This window comes from Egretta garzetta, unplaced genomic scaffold (genome assembly GCF_000687185.1).
Source record: "Egretta garzetta isolate BGI_Z169 unplaced genomic scaffold, ASM68718v1 scaffold767, whole genome shotgun sequence".
NCBI lineage: Eukaryota > Metazoa > Chordata > Aves > Pelecaniformes > Ardeidae > Egretta > Egretta garzetta.
Genome location: NW_009260278.1, coordinates 77,233 through 86,339, shown reverse-complemented (window position 1 = coordinate 86,339; position 9,107 = coordinate 77,233).

Genomic DNA, 9,107 nt, shown 5'->3' with positions numbered 1-9,107 from the left:
CCGGTCCCGTCGGGGAAACCCAAGCCTTTCCCCCGCAGGAGGCGGGGGAAGTCGGGCATCCCCCCCGCCCCCGTGCCGGGGGTCCCGTGGTCCCTCGGGGCAGCACGAACCGGCCCAGGGAGCCGAGCATCCCCAGGGAAGGTCACAGGAGCATTGCCCGGGGGGGGGACCCAAGCCTCCCCGGAGAACATGCCATCCCCAAGGAATATACCCACCCGAACATGCCCAGGGAGGAGGCTGAGCATCCTCCCGGCGGGACCGGGGCGTCTCTCATGTCCCCCCTGGGCACCCAAGCACCCCTGGAGAGGGAAGCCCAAGCACCCCCTGCACCCAGCCCAGTATTCCCAGCCCTGGCCGTGCCACTCAGGAGCTGGGTTGAGGCAGGAGCAGAATTAGGGCCAAATCCTGTTCCCTTTAAAGCCTCCACTGATTTCCCGGCAGCTGGGTCAAAGCTGAGTTGGGCTCATCCCTATGATGGCCAGCAGCCGCTTGGCACACAGATCGGAGCCAGTGCCCACCCGGGCCCCTCTTCATGGGCGACCCAGGACGGGAATAGCAGCAGCAGCAGCGGTGGCGGCGGCAGCACCATAAATTAGCAGCAAAGCATCTCCGAGCCGCTCCTTCTTCAGAAGTGCCATCTGGTGAGATTGTTTTTGGAGTAGTTATTTATTCCTCACTTTTAAGTGTCTATAGGCATTTTTTGGGATGACCTGCGAGGCCGGCTCTGCCCCCGCAGTCTCTATGAGGCTCCGGGAGAGAACAGCCGCTTGTTCCCAGACCTAAATAAAGAGCAGCTCTGCTGCAAACACCCTGACACTCGTTTCTGAAATCTGTTTGCAGCTCAACAGATCGTGCTGGGTAATTACATTATGCGAGTGCGCGGTACCGGCACTGGGAATCCAACACGCTGCTCTCCTCATGGAAAAAAACAGCCTGGATTTCGGCAGAGCCGGGGCTGGAAAACCCTTGGCTTTGGGCTCGCTCTTGTGCTCTTATCCATGCCATGGGAAATTCGGGGAGCGTTTCCACTCGCTCCTGCTTGTATCGCGCCAAGCCCCCACAAAGCCACCCGTGCCGAATGCCACCGCAGCCAAGCACACGGGCAGTGTCATGGATGAGCAGGGACCACCACCCCAGCCAGAAATGTCCTTTCCCCCCCCCAAATTCACTCTGGAAACACCCCTCCTGCAGATAACCCAGGGTGACAGCCAGGTAGGGGCCGGGCATGTGGCGGAGTTGCCGTTCCAACTTGTAAAACATTTTAGGGGTCGGGGAGGGCGCAAGCGGGACACAGCCCCATCGCTTTGTGTGTCGCTGAGGATGAGTTGATCCTGCCGAGCATGGCCTGCACGGCCCCTGCCCCGTCGCTCGCGCCCCCCCGTCCTCCCAGAATACAGAAACCTAGTAACACAGCGCCTGCCGTGCCGCAGAGGCTAAATAAAGCAGCAGGAAGAGCTCTTGAATACCAGCAAGGCGATATATAAACATGTACGTGGATGGCACGTATGCTAACGCTGTTGCGCAGCCTAAGAGAAATGCCGTGTCTCATACCGACGGGAGATGCTCTCGTGGCCGGAGGAGAGTCTTCGGGAAAAGCCACGCTCGGTATGAGCCGCCCCAGGCTCCGACGTGGGGAGAGCTCGGAAAGATGGACGTCAGCCAGTGTCCGGTCTGCCTCTCCTCTTTGTGACAGAGGAAAAGCCCGAAGATTCCGGTGACATTTCTCTTTAACAATTCTGGAATTAATCTCGCTCAAAATCCCAAGAAGCGGAAACACAGATGGAAAATGTAATAAATGGAACCGCTTTTTTTTTTTTTTTTTGGACAAGGTTTAACTGAGCTAATTGCATCGCTAGGCGTAGCTCAGGAAAAAAAAAAAAGGTGTTGTGGTTATGACTGTAAATACCATTCCCATAAAATATACAGATTTTTCTCGCACTAGACATATTTATATTAAGAGGACGGGAAATAGCAGCTGTTCGCTGTGATCCTGCATTATCACCAGCCGAGTATCTTCCATCCCAGCGCTTCAATAACCGCATTGTTACTGGCAGGGATGGTCACACGAACGAGCCAGCTCTCTTATCGCGTACCTCGTTTCCCTATGATTTTGCTAATGGGATAAAAACTATAAACAGAGCAACAGAGTAACGACTAAATCCACCCTGGTCTCAGCACCCTGCTCCCCGCTCCCTTTCCCAGGGGGCTGATCCCGTTAACGGGGATCATTTGCAAATCTGCACTCGCTGTTGCTGGTGCTCAACATCCACCTGAATTTTAGGGGTGTTCTGCTTGGGAAATTTACCCTGGACTGGCAGCACGGGGACCTCGGTGTCCACCCGCGATGCTCGGCTGTAGGGAGGGCAGCCAGTGAGCCTCGCGGGGTGCATTTGGGGACAGGGGTGTCACCACTGCTTGATGACGCCTGGCACGGCATCAGGGCCCTGGCTCTGGCTGCAGTTGAGGTTTAGAAATTCTTCCCTGAACCAGATAGGAAAACAAACCCCAGCTACTGTGAACGGGCCGTGCTCGGGCTCCGGATGGTTTCTCAGCCCATAAGGGGAAGAAAATAAATAAAGAAACCTCGGCGCAGAGCCACAACAGCCGGCGCGTTGCTATAAACTCCAGTGAGGAGCTGGACCTTGCTCTGTTCTTTGCATTTCACGGGGGATTTCCAAGGAAGTTCTGCCTTCCCTCCGCATCCAGGCTGGGGTGGGTGCATGTGTACCCCCTGGTACGGGAGCAACCGGGATGGAGGGACCCGAGCCACGTGCCGGGGAGAAGGTGCTTCCTCCGGTCGAACCCCCGGCATTTGCTGGGCCCTTTAGGAAAACACTGTCTGATTTTGTGCCAGAAATACCCACTTCTCGGAGATGTAATCGAGCCTACATTTTAATTGGGTTTATGGTTAAGTGCCTGGGCACACATCAGGACCCCTCCTCAGGGTTTTTGCCCCAATTCTGCCCCACTCTGGCTGTACCCACCTGGGGCAGTGACCCCCCTGACAGCTCCGACTTCATCCAGCCCGGTCCATCCCAGTTGAACGCTCAGGGAGCTGGGAAAGCCAGGACCCAGCGTGAGGCAGCCGGCACTGGGTGGTGCCAAGCATCCCCAGCTGGCCCCAGGGAAAGGGGGAGCTTCCCAGGGGGTGGCCTGGGGACACCCCAGCTTGGTGCCGGGGGAGAAACCAGACCCACCAGTGCCCAAGCGGTGGCTGGGATTGGGATGACCCACGAGCATGCCGGGGCGGCCGGCGGTGGCACGCAGCCATCGGCGCGGGGGAAGGAATGCCAGAAATGCAGAACCAGCCCCGCTGCCCCGGCCATCCCGCGCACTGGGGACCGGGGGATGCTGGCAGAGGGGGTCCTGCCAGCAGGTTTTGGCTGGGGGGTGTGTGTTAATATGTTTAACTGGAACCCCAAATCTCCCTCTCTATTTACCCTGCTATCCTCTCCCTTTGCCGGGAGGATGAAAATAAAAAGGGGTTTCATGAGATCTAAGTCAAACAGGGCTGGAGAGAAAATCCAGCCTGGATACACATGTATGGGAAACATCAAGAAAATCTAAGCGTGCATCCCGGTGGGGAGGCATCCCCCCCCCGCCCCGCTCCGGTTGCCACTCCGCCAGTAGTGCTGATACGGTACATTCTGCTAATCTTCCCCGCAGTATTTACAGCTGCCTATAACCCAGCATCCTCTTTAACGTCGAGTTGCAGCAGCCGGACGCGATTAGAGCCTGTGAGATTCCTCAGGATGGCCGGATGGAAAGGCGGGATCGCCTCTCCCCGCCGGACCCCCAGCTCCTCGCCCAGCCCAGGACCTCGAGCTGGGTTTTATTACCAAGTTATTGATAAACCTGGGGCACGATGGGCAGGGACGTGCCGCGGGGCAGGTCGAGCTCTGCTGCAGCCCCCCTGGCCCATTGCACGGCAAAACACAGGCTGCGCTCGGCATCTCTGCAGCCCCCTGGTAGAAGAGCCCGTGCCCCTGGTCCCGTGCCCGCTCCCCCATCCGTTCCCTTTCTGGGGTCCTAAAGGGTTTTTTTGGGGCTCCAGGGGTTGCTCTCAGCCTGCCCAAGCTGCTGAAAAGCCCATGGAAATGTGTTATAAAGCAGAAAGGCAGCGGCCAGCGGGGAGGGGCAGATGGGGAGGAAAGATCACAGAAGTGGGGAAATATTTTTAGGCCGTCCATGTGCTGTCAGAGCTGCCTGGCTGACTTCAGTCACATCTGACGGAGGGGCAGATGTCTCAGGGCTTCTCCTGTCCCCCAAAACAGGAGAGAAACCCCAGTGAGGGCCCCCCCCAGGGGGGCTGTCAGCAGCCCCGATGCTACGAGACATCAGAGAATCCACACTAGTGCGGTGGGGTGGGAGGAAAACTGCTCTGTGCATCTCTCTGCTGAAAAATAATTGCCATGCGGGCAATTTAGGCAGTGAAAGCCTGCAGGGGCCCAGGGCACCCATTGGGGAGGGGGCACGGGAAGTTCATCCCACCCCTGGCAGCCCGGCAATCCGGCTCCCCGCTTGGCGCTCACCGGCACGCACTTGCTTTTCATTGGAGCCCTTGGCCAGTGGGTTTTGGTTACGAGCCCGCAGAAGCCAGCTAACCTCTCCGCAGGTCGAACTCGGGGACTGGAGTTACATAGCTGCATGTTTCGCTGCCAACCCAATCCGGGCACAGAGGGAAGGGGAAAGCATCGCTCCGGGATAAAGCTGGGATAAGGGGCCAGCACCGAGCTGCAGCAACATCAGGACGGAATTGCACATGAGGGGTCATGGACCAGCATCCCATTCGCACTGGGGGAACTGGAGATACTCCAACGTGTTTCCTCTGCCAGGGCGACTCCAGTTGCACCGTCGCGCCCTGAACAGGTTGGATTAGGCTCTCCCCATAAATATATTTAAACCAGCCACAACTCTTAGTAGAAGAGGACACGAAAGGCTCCGTTGCATGGGGCAGCGTGGGCTCAGCATCGCCTCCATCCCCGGCGCTGTGCCCTGGGGGCTGCCCTGGCACGCCGGGGAGATGCTTTCCTTTGCACAGCATGGATTAAAACAACCCACAGCCGCCTGTTGCCAGCGCGGGTTTCAGGCGTGTGTTGCAAGGTGGGTGGGTGCTGTTTGTAGCCCCAGGGAGGGTGGGCAGCCGGGGGTGCAGGCGGGCACCTCTTTCCCCAGGGAAGCAGCACTCTGGCCTCACGCTTTGTAAATACGCGGGATTGCAGCGGGGAAAAACCAGCCCAGGCCTTTCATGTCCCCCCCTGACAGCCCCAGGGGAGCCCAGGGCGGTGAAGAGCTTGGCCGTGGCCCGATGTATCCGTCACCCCCCTATCAATGATTTACCGCTGCTATGAAGCGCTGTTTGTGCCGCCAGGGCTTCCAGTGGCCCCAGCCAAGGTCAGCGCTGCGCTCGGCGGGGGGACAGACAGACACCAAGGGGAAGAGGGGCTGGAAGCCTGTACGGTGCCGGTGGGCACAAGGCAGGAGCAAAGCAGAGCCCATCCCATGCAATGGGCTCATCCTGAGCATCCCTCCTCCGTCTGTGCCCGGTACCCCGCGGCAGCTGGGGACATCCACCTAAGCCCGCTCTTACACCCTGAGGGGTTGCGGGGCCGGTGCAAACAGCCCTTGCAGGAGCTCAGCTTCACGGGCAGGATGAAAACCCCCTTTGGAGACAGCAGCTGCCAGAGCCAGTGCTGGGAACCGCTCCCCACCGGGGTCACTGACCCAGCGGCCATCACAGCCTAAAACCGCCCCTGCGAGCGCCAGTGGCCAGGGGGGTGTTGGGGTGTTGGGGTTGGACCGCAGCAGGCGCTGCGCACCAGGGGTTCCAAAGGTGCTGGTGGTGCAGAGCAGGATTTGTGTCATTACCCTGCTTTTTGAAGCAGCCGCGGCATCCTTTAAATGCCTGACCGAATGCAAATTGATTTTTCAGAAAGAGACTGAGCAGGCCTCCATGAGGATCCATAGCTTGGCTAATATTTATCTAATAGGCTCTCACAAAGAGCTTGTTAATCCCTTTGTATTTAATTAATGGCATGTAGGATCCAGCCTGCTGCAGCCGAGCTCCCTGGGCACGTTGCTGGGGTCCCTGCAGCCCCGTACCTGTGCACCAGCACCCATGGGGGAGGCCAGAGGGGGGGGGGCCATGTCTGCCCCCCCCCCCCAGGAATGGCTTGAAACCCCAAAGCTTTAGGCACTGACTGCTAATATCTCACCTCTGTTGCAGCAAATGCTTCATTTATCTATTTATTTACTTATTTGGTTGTGAATTAAAATCGGAGGCTGGAGGGAGCGTCCTTGTAAACCTACAGCAAGTGAGCAAATGCGTTGGAGGGGGTTGCAAAAACTGCGTTATCACAATGTATTTTGGGTCGCCCCTTTTGCAGGGAATGCATGTGCACATGCACGTGCGTATGTGTATGCACATATATATATGTAAACACACACATATATATAAAGGGACAGGATTTAGCGGTGGGATGGCAGGGTCAGAGTTGGACTTGATGATCTTAAAGGGCTTTTCCAACGTAAACCATTCTGTGATTCGACGATTCTAAAGCCCAGGGAATCCAGCATTTCCCCAGCGCCTGCGGCTGCCATCTCCCCCGCTGATGCCCCCATCGCTCTCTTTTGCAGGCAGCTCGTGTGCGTGCCCAGATCCCTGCCACCACGAGCTGAGCTCTCCCAGCCCGTGGGCTCCCCAAGCCCCCAGCTTTGGGGTATCCCCTTCCCCAGCACAAGGGGTGCAAGGGGGGGGATGCTCACGGCTCCATCGGAGGTGAGCAGGGCGGCCAGGGTGCTGCTTTGGGTGCAACCTCGCTCATTCAATCACCGGCTGCCAAATTTCTCAGCGTGACGCTGCCGCCGGCGCGAAGGCAGAGGGTGCCTGAGACCAGAGCCGTGCTCCCAGCACCCGCTTGCCCTCCTTCCCTTCTACTGCAGCGCCGGGTTTGTTTTGGTTTTAAAGGCAATTTTCGGTGGAAACATTTCCCAGACACGCCATTTCCCCGGGAAGCGGCAGCTGTGCAGTCTCCGACCGGCTGCGGGTTTCCCCTTGCCAGCTCGCCCATGCGACTCCCAATTAATCGCACAAAGAAAAAAACATGTTTAAATGGTGACTCAGACTCAGGCACGGCCCCCCCGGCAAAATCAGCAAGCCCAGCTTTCCTTCCAGGGTGGTTGTTCTGCCCCAAAGAGCACATACCCCTCCGGAAGGCAGGGAAGCCCCCCCCACGGGTTCCCGGGTGGGTTGGGGGGGACACCGAAGCTGGACTCGGGGATGTGGCGGGGAGCAGCCTGTTCAGGGAGCACCAGATGTTTTCCATCCCGGATTCCTCCAGCACGGGCTGACGTGGATGGGAGGCCCCAGGGTGAACGCAGTGCCCAGGCCACCCACTGCTGGGTGCTGTGGGTGCCCTGGCACCCCACGGATGGAGGAGCAGACCTAATGCTGTCCCCAGCCGGGACCCTACATCTCCAGGACGGAGTTTGCTTGGTTTTCAGGCTCCTAAAAGTCCCTCCCCTGGGGTCCCTGGTCACCCCCTGGGCTGGAGGAGGCTGGGGTGCTTGGCGGGAGCCTAGGCTCTGCTTTCATTAAAGGGAGGGAAAGGAGGGAAGGAGCCAGCTCCCCCTTCCCCGGGGCTGCGTCTCGGAGCCAGCGCGGAGGAACCACGGCTTTGGGGACCCAGCTGGGCCACCCCAAAAATGCCCCAGCCCCTCACCACCCCACCAACCCCCCAACGCCTTTTTTGGGGGTCCCACCCCAACAGCGGGTGCTGCAGCCCTTGCCTATGTGCCCGGTGGAGGGGGTATTTGCACGGCAGCACCCGTGCCCCTGGGCAGGGCATTACGGGTGCAAGCCCCCATCAGGAAACCCCTGATCCTCTCTCACATGTACGCACGTTTTCATGACACCCTAAAAACCCCCCAGGAGGTTTTGGGGCTGCAGGTTCCCACCGTAAACACCCCATGGCAGCAGCAGGAGCCGGCACCGTGCCGCTGGCCCGGGCGCTCTTCACTTTGCAAAGCCAAGCTGTTTATGAGCTGTATGAGCACAATAAAGCAAAAGCAGCTGTGGCTGGCACCTCCTTTTATATGATTTTTTTTCTGGGTTTTTTCCTTCCCCCCACCCCCATCCTCTGAATTTTTATGATCCAGATATAAAGCCCTGGGAAATACGGGTTTACAGTAGAGCGCTGACACCCGTTAATGCACGGGCATGAAATGGCATTTATTTCAAATGACTTTTTTTTTTTTTTCCCTAAGAAAATACTAAAAATAAAGTGCCTGGAAGCTGGTGACGGGCAGTGGGGGAGAAATCCCAGGTGGTTTTTGTTCGGCCCCACGTTTGCACAATGCTGCCCCGTGCCAACATGCCTAAGGCCTTACCCGAACAAAGGTGAAGGGGTGAAGGATGCTGCAGGAATCCCAGGAAAGGACTGGGAAATGGCACTGTCACCCGCCCTGGAACCCTGCTTTCAGCACCGTTGCTGGATGCGATTGCTTTGGCAGCACTTGCTGTGTTTAGGATTAGGGTATTTTGGCTCTTGTTGGCTTTTGGAGAAGCGCTCCACTTTGGAGCTGTGAGCAGGAGGGGAAAGTTTAATATCAGAGCATGGCCAGCCAGCACGGGATAACCCTGCTGCACCGGGGCGGCGGTGGCCGGCAGCTAAACCCACACCCCTGGGGCCAGGGACACCCTCGGGGGGGCAACTGCAGGAGGGGGTTTGCTCCCACCAAGCACCAGTGAGCCGGGCCGGGGCCGTGGCTAGGCAGGGGAAAGCATGCTGGAATACAGAGATATTTTTTCAAAGCATAACAAAACCCTAGGATTAAGCTGATTTCCCCTGTCCTTCGCACCCCAGGCTGTGGCAAAGCTGCTGTTTGCTCCCGCAGCGCTGCTTGACCCCGGGGCTGGGCTGGCTGCGAGTGGCACCGCGGGGACCCGGGCACCCCGGCCGGGACACCGGCTCTGCCCCCGGGACCTGCCCTCTTGCAGCTGTGAAATCTCAGAGCTTTTCTAACTCAGCTGAGCAGGCTCCTGAAAAAAAAAAAACAACTCAACCAACCAGCCCGGGTTGTGGGTGCGTGCCCCCGGCTTGCCCTCC